We start from the raw sequence: 8,893 nt of genomic DNA, 5'->3' as shown, positions 1-8,893 counted from the left end.
AAATACGACACAGTCCAAAGTCGACCATGGACAATCTATTGTTTCTAGTTGCTAACCGCTTGGAGCGCTTTATCACGAGATTTGCAAAAAAAACACCTGAAGCTTCGCGACTGTATATAGTAGACTGTGGTGATACCGTTCAATCGGCAACCTAATAACCTGAGAGGATAAAAAAAAACACAGTCATTGTACTTCCTACTTATACCACTAGATAGCTCTGTATTTTCACATGGTTCCCTCTTACACATGAAAGATGGCAGAAGAAGACTCTACATGACATGAAATACGTGTGAAAGCACGCCACGATACCAGACATTGTTTATTTTCGTCAGCTGTTTGGCTGTCACAACTAACACTACAGAAGAGCAGATCAGAGAACTGTGAATAGTTAGGTTGTGTTGGCACGTGGACGGATGTCTTTCTTTCTTCTTTTGCAGTGGTCCTGAATCTTTACAACAAGAAATTCATCTACAATATACTAAGGTAATTTGCATAATAATTATAAAGAATATTAATCACTAAATATTTAACAAAAATGACAGTTAATTTTCGAATTAAAGTAACATCTGAATTATAAACTTTGACGTTGTAACGACGTATTATTATAATGCATCGGGGCTTCGACGAGATAATCACTTAATTGATGAACAGAACTGTATGAATGATTGAGTGCAAACTCGTAAAAATTGTAATATAAAATTACAGTTAAATTACCTAGAACAGATTATGAAAGAATTAATGCATCATATTTTAAAAGAAAAACAAAATTATGAAGTAAGTACCGTAATGCAAATAATGTGTAACAATAAGAAGCTGAAACAAACTTCATTGTGTCGAATAGTAAGCTCTAATTACTTTTCATTTACAATAAATTTGTTTTGAATTAATTTCGAGTAGGCCCTATACAATAATGAAATTGATACTCTTAATACTGGTATCTTCATGTTCGCATTTACCTTAATTATGATCCACATCACACACCGTTGTGAACTTCATTCATTATAACCATATGGTAAGTTTGTAATGCATTAGTTATATTACGGAACCATCCACTATGTTACTGTCTATGAATTGCCATTAATAAATATTTTTGACTGCAATTAGTCTATATTTCCGTTTCATTTAAAAATAACAATTGTAAACCGGCTTAGATGTAAATCCTTTCTGTCTTATCATGCATTGAAGGAATTTATATATTTTATTTGCTTAATTATTTATTTAAATTATTTCAGCATAAAATAAGTTTTAAGTTAAATTTTCACTATGGGATGGAGAATAATTAATGTCATATTTGAACCAATTGTTATTTGAACTTGGCTGTAATAAATAATATGGCTACTAGGTACTATGCCACAACATTTGATTAAAATGACTTATTTTCTGATGTCACGAAAGAAATGTTCACTTCATTATTTTATAATGAGAAATTGGAAGATCATTTTAAAATTATTGATACTGATGTTCAAGTTGGATAGCTTATTGCATGGTTTGTAGAAATCTATAAGCTTTACTTATAATGTTATTATTTAATTGTTATTTCAAAATACCTTTTAAAATTAACTATCTTCACAAAATATAACAGAAGTAGTAACTATAGAAATTAATTACTTACTGCCGGATTTATGAAGTGGTGGAGCGAAACAGTTTTATGGAGAAGTTTGCGTCGTTTTCGAAAGGGAGATACAGTACATTTTTCATTTATTATTCAAAACGTTTTAGAATTTTGAAATATCACTTCATTATATTTTAAAATATAACGGGAGCCTGAAAAATGTTTGTTTGTTGTGTACTTTCTCGTTATACGGGATATCTCTTTAAGTACAGGAGGAATTTTGCTATGTTCAGTAGGTTCTAGAGTCAGTTTCTCTGAGAATAATACACAGTGCAGTCTTTTCATTATAAAATTAACTTTTCTTGATTTCAGGAATTAACATAAAATAGCTATTTACTCGAAATTGACCTAAGTATTTTGTTATAATTATCTTTTACGTAAGATAAAGTTTTAAATGAAAAAGAATCGTATGGGCATTATATTCCCTGAAGTACTTCTGTCAGAGAAATGTATTATTAATATTATTATTTATAAAATTATACGAGTAGTTCAATAAAAATCTTCTTTAGATAAGAAATTCATGGTCTAAATGCCTAGACAAAATGATTTGCAAAAATTAAAGTAACTATGAAAATCAAGCAAGAAGGATGCTTTTTTTTTTTTTTTTTTTTTGAAAATTATTGACATTCTACAGAAGTATGCGTCCAATAGACATTTTGAACACAGAAGTTTAGTGTTTTTAAGGAATCTACAGGAATTACTTTGAGAAACTGACATAACCGTAGCTGTTAAGTACGAAAAAAAAACGCTTAAGTTAATACTTTTTTGTTTAAATGTTTTCTGAAGTATCTTCTACCCTAGATCATATATACATATATGATGTAGACTTCTACTTACAGCGGAATAAAAAACTTATCTTTTTCAGAATAATATGCCGACAGTAATGAATTCTGGAGATAGTCAGAGGGGGAGGGAAATCTACAGGGGATTTGAAGTGCAACTAGAGCTACACTCTTTTAGGGCTACTGTAATTCTGTGAGAAGTTTAGCTTGAAGAGCATATCCATGCTTTAAAAACTGTATATTAACTTTAATTTGAACTATACATACTAATACCTAGGCCTATTTTTCTTAGCTTCAGTACTGGTACAACCATTCTTTTATAACATACACCTCATACTAAAAAGTAAAATTATTTATTTACCCTGCTGTGAAAATAAGATAATAATGTGTAGTAATATTTCTGAATATCTCATAGCTTAATATGTTCACAGAATCTTTGTGAAGCATTAATTTTCCGTGTAAAATAAATTATAAATATGTTTTTCTTATTATTTGTCACATCCGTTACAATAAATAACATTATTATTTTTAATTAAAATAAATAATCATGGAACTTATCAACACAGATAGTTAATGTCATCCTTTAGGTACCAGTAAATAATTTGGAAGGTACATTATTGTAAATGATTAACACATTTTTAAGCTAATATAGAATGGAGTGTTGAGGTGGGTGACATTTTTGTCACATCCATTACAGCGCACAAATTGACAATGCAGTGTAAATCTTCAAAACAGTAATGATAAAAATTTACATGAGCTAAGAAAGACCGTAAGAAGACGAGGTGAGAATGAAAAAAAAAATATATATATTTTTTTTTTTTTTTTCATTTTTTAAAATTAACCTCTAAAACTGTACATGTCACATTCGTTACCAAAAGAATGGCTGAGTAATGAAATTATATACTCTTAGCAATGATAACGTATCAATCAGATGTGTAGGGTCTATATGCTTACGTATGATACAAATACGTTTATTGTCATTAACGTCTTGATGTGTTGATTATGACATAAACATGCATATTCTCCACTTCTTTTAAACAGATAGGCTATCATCCATTTTTTTATAAGTTACGTCTCTGAATAAAAATATATGTATTTGCATCATACTTTTTTATTTTCGTTTAAACTAAGCGATTTTTTAAAATTATATAACTTAGGGCTATATTACTACTGTTGTCTCTACATTTAAGCAATAATAAATTTTAATATTCGTGTAAAATGAAATTGTTTTTCTTACTTGTCGCATCTGTTACATAATGTCACATCCATTACAGAAAAAGACAGAATTTTTTTAATTTTAAAATAATATTTTATTCCAAAGTAAATTAAATAATAAAGTATACCATATTCAATTATCTTAAAAAAACATTAAGCCTCATTCAGTTCAAAATATTAACAGTGTGTGGTCAAACTACCAATTAATGCAAAAGAAAGGTGCAAATTCTGTCACATCCGTTACATCTTTCCTCATACATGTAAATTAATCGAGATTTAAGGTTCTACTTTAAATGATTCTTTTGAACATAGGCCTATATACATTTATAGCAGTGGTATGAAAAATACACAATTATCGCATCTTTTACAAAAGAATGGCTGAGATTTACTGGTAAAAGCTTTACTTCTTGACAACAACTTTACCTTTTAAGGAAGGACTTAGGATAAGTACAGTAGTGGCAAAAAAAAAACCGGACCGACCCTTGTAGCTGATTTCAGAGCCTTGTTCACTCCAGAGCACGATAGACTGGTAGCAAAGACTTTCGTGGTTCGAATCCTGCCTGGGAAGGAAACTTTTTTTTTTTTTTCCTTATTCAAATTTATTCCCAATACTTTTCGATTGCAGCGATATTTTACTACTTAATTAACTTATTATTCCCAGAACATGAATTTTACCAGCAATCGAAAAGTATTGGAAATAAATTTGAATAAGGAACAAAAAAAAAGTTTCCTTCGCAGGCAGGATTTGAACCACGAAAGTCTCAGTTACCAGTCTCTCGTGCTCTGGGTGAACAAGGCTCTGAAATCAGCTACAAGGGTCGGTCCGGTTTTTTTTTGTCACTACTGTACATTATTATGAAAGAGTCTGGAGTATTTAAGTGATTGTTTAAACAGTGCTCATGTTTATTGTATGCCATGAAAAATAACACACTTTTACATTATTTTATATCACTGAGAACTCTGTCACTTTTATTGAATAGTTAAAATAACTCGAAATAGAGTACAATTTGAACCAGTTTATAGGTACATTTGGGCGTGATGTCAGAGATTTCAGACTTCATTCCCTTCCATTACCCTCAATTTCCAGTTATTATAATAAAAACAACATTTCATTGTAATAAATAACATAAATGTGTTGTGAATTTATATTCAAAATGTGTAATATGTGTTGTGAATTTATATTCAAAATGTGTAATATTTTGAAATATACGAGAAAGTAACATAGGTACATCGTGTCTCACTTAAAACATCAATAAAAGAAATGACTATAACTTAAAATACCCAAAGAGAAATAAATATACCGAAGTGTTGTAACAGCGCAGATCTTGCAATCTATGTAACAGTGGTTGCCATGGAGATTGAGAAATTAATAAAATAATAACACACTGTAAAATGAAAGTTAATAGCTCCAATGAAAAATGTATTTAATTGAAACTTAACATTTTTTTATATACATATATGGTGTTGCAATTTTAATCTTCAGTTGATTTCAACATGACTAACATTTTTAGCCCTACTTCATTATCTCCTGGCCTAGTTGCCTCATGAGTGATGCCTTGTTGATGTCACTTGTGGGGTCCAGACCTGTCTTCGGACAGTTGACTGAACAGCATTTGTAGCATAGAAGATGTCAAGCCTTGTTGTCAACCTCTATTCAGGTATTCCTCAGCATAACAAGTGACGTTTTCAATCGCAAGGCGGATTCTGCGCTTCAAATCATCGAGTCAGCCACTGGTGTTCTATACACTTGATCCTTTATGAATCCCCATAAGCAAAAAGGGTGCTGAGCGTCGTCTTGTTGATTAATGGATCCAGCACAATATAGAATTCAAGCATGTCTCGATAGGTTGTGGCAGGCACTGTAGATTCAGCAAAAGTAGAAGAAGAAGAAGGGACCTATCACACGATCTTTCATTAAACCGCATCAGACATTAATTTCGGGCGAATCACGTTCGTCTTCAAACACAACACGAGAATTCTCGCTGCGGCAAATTTTGTAATTGTGTCTGTTGACTTTTCCTGATATGTGGAAAGTTGACCCTTCAAAGAAACACACATGGTCTAAGAACGAATTGTCGTCAGTTTTGTCGAAGACACTCGCATTGTAAGCCAGCTTTTTGTCTTTACTGTTGGACTTATCTGCTGTGTTATTTGAATTTGTATGCTCGCAGACGGAGCCTTTTGTGCACATTATGAACCATATGCCCTGCTGTGAGGAAGCTGGAGTTGCAAACCAGCTTTTTGGATTGATTTTCTTGGGCTTCTTATAAAGCAGGTTAGAATGCGTTTAATGTTAGCTTCAGAAATTGTTTTCCTATAGAATGCTTCGGCAAGAAGCTTCCTGTTTGCTTGAACTTTCTAGCTCAGATTGTTGTGATGTACCGAAGTACATATGATGTTTCCGTGCAGAAATTCTGCATTATCATATGATGAAGGCTGGGTGGAGCGGAGAAAAATTCTCTCCGGCACCGGGACTCGAACCCGGGTTTTCAGCTCTACGTGCTGACGCTTTATCCACTAAGCCACACCGGATTCTAGTTTCGATGCCGGATTGAATCCTCTCAGTTTAAGTTCCACCTCTTAGTTTCCCTTTAGTGGCCAACCCCAAAAAAGAACTAAGGCAGAGACTAGTGAAGTACTTTGTATGGCGTGTGGCACTATATGGGGCAGAAATATGGACATTAAGACGAAATGAAGAAAAGCGACTAGAAGCATTTGAAATGTGGATATAGAGAAGAATGGAGAGTGTGTAATGGACAGAGAGAATAAGAAATGAAGCCGTATTGGAAAGAGTGGGTGAAGAAATAATGATGTTGAAACTGATCAGGAAGAGAGAAAGGAATTGGCTGGGTCACTGGCTGAAAAGAAACTGTCTAGAGAAGGATGCACTGGAAGGTATGGTGAACGGGAGAAGAGTTCGGGACAGAAGAAGATATCAGATGATAGACGACATTAAGATACTTACTTACTTACAAATGGCTTTTAAGGAACCCGAAGGTTCATTGCCGCCCTCACATAAGCCCGCCATCGGTCCCTATCCTGTGCAAGATTAATCCAGTCTCTATCATCATATCCCACCTCCCTCAAATCCATTTTAATATTATCCTCCCATCTACGTCTCGGCCTCCCCAAAGGTCTTTTTCCCTCCGGTCTCCCAACTAACACTCTATATGCATTTCTGGATTCGCCCATACGTGCTACATGCCCTGCCCATCTCAAACGTCTGGATTTAATGTTCCTAATTATGTCAGGTGAAGAATACAATGCGTGCAGTTCTGCGTTGTGTAACTTTCTCCATTCTCCTGTAACTTCATCCCGCTTAGTCCCAAATATTTTCCTAAGCACCTTATTCTCAAACACCCTTAACCTATGTTCCTCTCTCAGAGTGAGAGTCCAAGTTTCACAACCATACAGAACAACCGGTAACTTATTGTAGGGATTCGTAGCAAGCTGTTTTTTTACGGTGATGGGTTGTTAAGATACATGGTTCATATTCGAAGATTAGAATGAAGGCAGAAAATAGAAAAGATTGGAGAATGCTGGATTTGCAGTGAAAGACCTATCCTTGGGCAGAATATCATTTATGTATGTATGTAAATTGTCTGTCTTGACGAAGAAATCATTTTAAATATCCCCGCGAGGTTCTAAGCAAAAAATTTAATTAGAACTAATATCTAAACTCACCTACTCACTTGAGTCGGCTTGAAATAAAGCGAGAAATAACAGTTTAACGGGCCTTAAAGTTTTTACATTCATATCGTCCATACAAAAACATGCATGTTTTACTGGTATTTTCCCTGTTTAAAGTTAATATCTCTTAAGAAAGTAGCATTTACTGTGGTTCTGGCCGCCATTTTGCTTTACTTGCTCTACTAATCGCTGGTTATCTCTTTTAACCGCTCATATTTGGCCGGTTAGAGATTACTGTGGTTAACCTCCTATTTAAGTCGTAACCGAGGTCGATCCACCGTAAAAATGCTTAATCAGGGATTAGGTGACAATTTTAATCGATGGTTACACTAACCGACGTTGATGCACGTGGGCATTAGTTTCGCTGTGACGACTGCTGGAAGAAACATTGTCATTTTAGTACCCGATACGTAAATTTCACAGCCCTCTCTTTCCTGTTTCTGTATTCTGTATTTCTATATTCCTATTTCTGTATTTCTGAGAAGGCCTACTGGCCTTAGCTCTACCATGTTAAATAAATGAATTATTATTGTGTAATAAATCAATATCATTTGTCTGATTTCTCCGTTTGAAGCATTCTAACGCAGTTTTACCAAAGAAAATCTAAAATTAGCCTTCGTTATATTCTGCAATGTATATGGACATGGAATTATATTTCCTAGGAGTAACGGCTGCTGCACTTTTTATTTGGGAACAGGAGAGATATTCGGGTGGGCAAAACGTAATCGAGTCGAGCAATCCTGCATTTTTATGCTTCACACTATTGAAATTACTGTGACAGTAGATTACTTCTGCCAAGATAAAATATGTTTTTTATGGCTATCACAGATTCATTTTCCACTTGAGCTCTACATACAGTAGGTGCTAAATAAAAATGAACAAATTGAAACTAAAATTGAAAGAAGATTTATGCACAGCGGTAAAAGAAGTTGTGAATTAATTGCCAATGGAAAGTTTTGAGCTAAATAATAACAACAGTCATTTAATCATTAGGGAAATTAGATTAGAGGTATTCTGAAACAAATTTCAGCTGTAATATAGCCTAAATATTTTTATGTAGCGGAGGAAAAGGAAGAGGGATACGGGTGAACTATGGATGAACATAAGCCCACCTAAGGTGTCCTGGTACTGTTCCTGTCTCTAGGGGAGGGTCATGGTAAAATTTTATTTAGTCGTACACATGGTCTTCAGCTTAGATTTGTGTTAATATCTAGACATAATTTAGTTGATTACAGCAGAATCCATGCAGTACGAAATGCCATTCAATGTTTTTGTGGTATTATTAGGATTTGTTTATAAAACAAGTGAAATATCATAATTTTCTTGAAGAATCAGTGGCATCCTAACGACACACTATTTCCGCCCGTAAAATGTGGTTAAAGAGTTACATTCGTAGGAATTATATCAGCCTGACAAAATTGATTTCACTTGTATTAGTAGAGAATATTCAAGTGGTGACGAAATTGTGTGTTTTTGCGTCATATGGCAGTTGAAACATCCCATCATAAAGAAAGGCAAGGAAAGGAGAACTTACCTGTTGAATCCAAAAATTACTTCAGTACTAGAGAATAGCTCTTTGTAACAGATTCAGGTT

The 8,893-nt window shown here is 33.7% G+C and overlaps 1 protein-coding gene across 1 annotated transcript in view; it reads left to right on the top strand.

Moving 5' to 3' along the window:
* Positions 1-249: 249 nt before the first annotated feature.
* The window catches only part of LOC138715162 (putative transmembrane ascorbate-dependent reductase CYB561 homolog), a 112,850-nt gene continuing 104,206 nt past the window's right edge, over positions 250-8,893 (top strand). The window contains exon 1 of the mRNA XM_069847723.1: positions 250-483. The gene's annotated coding sequence lies outside the window, so the exon portion shown is untranslated. The remainder of the gene's footprint in view (positions 484-8,893) is intronic.

Source organism: Periplaneta americana, chromosome 15, assembly GCF_040183065.1.
Source record: "Periplaneta americana isolate PAMFEO1 chromosome 15, P.americana_PAMFEO1_priV1, whole genome shotgun sequence".
NCBI lineage: Eukaryota > Metazoa > Arthropoda > Insecta > Blattodea > Blattidae > Periplaneta > Periplaneta americana.
Note: the sequence above shows the minus strand (reverse complement) of the source record. Positions and strands in the feature narration are given on the sequence as shown.